This window comes from Colobus angolensis, unplaced genomic scaffold (assembly GCF_000951035.1).
Source record: "Colobus angolensis palliatus isolate OR3802 unplaced genomic scaffold, Cang.pa_1.0 Scaffold193, whole genome shotgun sequence".
NCBI classification, from domain to species: Eukaryota; Metazoa; Chordata; class Mammalia; order Primates; family Cercopithecidae; genus Colobus; species Colobus angolensis.
Window position 1 is genome coordinate 1122259 of NW_012115077.1, and position 1475 is coordinate 1123733.

The window sequence follows — 1475 nt, forward strand, 5'->3', positions numbered from 1 at the left end:
CATCAAGTCCTCTACAACGTTAGGCTCTCCAGGAGCTTGCAGTGAGCTGAGATCCGGCCACTGCACTCCAGTCTGGGCGGCAGAGAAAGACTCCGTCTCAAAAAAAAAAAAAAAAGTTCACAGAAAAAAAAAATGAAAAATAAGGAAAAGGACTAGCACTGTACTATGAAGTAGTAGTTGTCATGCCACATTCCTGCAAGGCTAATCTCTCAAAAAGATATGAATGAACAAGCATATAAAGCAACTGAAGCTTGGACTCACAGGGTCATCAATTTGACTTTACTAACATGTTAATGACTACTAAATCTGTATCTTCCTTCTGAACCTTTCTACTCAAGACCTATATATATATCCGGAAGCCTATGGAATTTGCTATTGGATTTCCCAGATATCTCAAATACTACATACCAAAATCAAACTTATTTTCCTCAAATGTAATACCCTCTTTTACTCTTGTATTCCCTAAGTTGGTTAATGACATCACATTCCACTTAATTGTCCAAGCCAGCAATTTCAACTCCATCGTTGACAACTCCTTCTTCTCTACCCATTCCCCAATATAAAGTCAATGAGATCCTTTTAGTTACTCTCCTAAAAAGTTCTTCAATCTGTCTACAATTCTACCATGACTACTGTGCCTGATATCTTCAATATCTCTCAAGTCATCACACCAGTCTCCCAACCAACTAGTTTCCCTACAATCAATTGTGCCTTTTAAAATCTAACTTCTACACTGTCAACAGAGTTACTTCTACTTAAACAGTGATCTAAATGTGTTCCTTACCTGGTTTAAAAACTCTTCCATGACTCCTCAGCACCTACAAAATAAAATTCAGACCCCTTACTAAGGTCACCCATAACTGGATTCCAACCCATCTCTCACCTCACTTCCTTCTATTCCTTCCTCATAGCCCATGATCTTGCCACATTAAACTAGTCCACATGTCCATACTTCTTGCACATCTGTATCTTTGTACAAGCTATTTTCCTCACTTCAGTCACTTTTCCGATCCTTTTTTTGGTTGACTCAGCCAAATTGTATTCCTCCTTCAAGACTCAACTGACTCTTTCTCTAGGAAGTCTTCTGTAACTTTCCCCTCCCACTACAAGGCAGAGCTAATGTTCCCATAGCACTTAGTACAGATCTCTATTACAGCACTTATTGTATGACTCAGAACTATTTATGTGCTGGTCTCTAATTAAAATGTGGCTGCTCCAAGTGCAGTAGTGTTTACAACTAATTGATACAACAGGTTACAAATTTCTTTGTTGCTTCTTCATTCCCACTGCTTCACTTGGCTAGCCTTAAAAACAAAAAAAAAGGCCGGGTGTGGTGGCTCACGCCTGTAATCCCAGAACTTTGGGAGGCTGAGGTGGGCTGATCATGAGGTCCGGAGATCGAGACCATCCTGGCTAACACGGTGAAACACTGTCTCTACTAAAAATACAAAAAATTAGCCAGGTCTGGCGGCTGT

At 40.0% G+C, this 1475-nt stretch overlaps 1 protein-coding gene across 5 annotated transcripts in view; it reads right to left on the reverse strand.

Moving 5' to 3' along the window:
- FAM222B (family with sequence similarity 222, member B) overlaps positions 1-1475 on the reverse strand; it is a 113663-nt gene that overhangs the window by 90797 nt on the left and 21391 nt on the right. For 2 of the 5 annotated variants that reach the window (XM_011940823.1, XM_011940818.1), the window contains exon 2: positions 785-818. The exons of the other annotated variants lie outside the window; for them this stretch is intronic. The gene's annotated coding sequence lies outside the window, so the exon portion shown is untranslated. The remainder of the gene's footprint in view (positions 1-784; positions 819-1475) is intronic. 5 annotated transcript variants of the gene reach the window in all.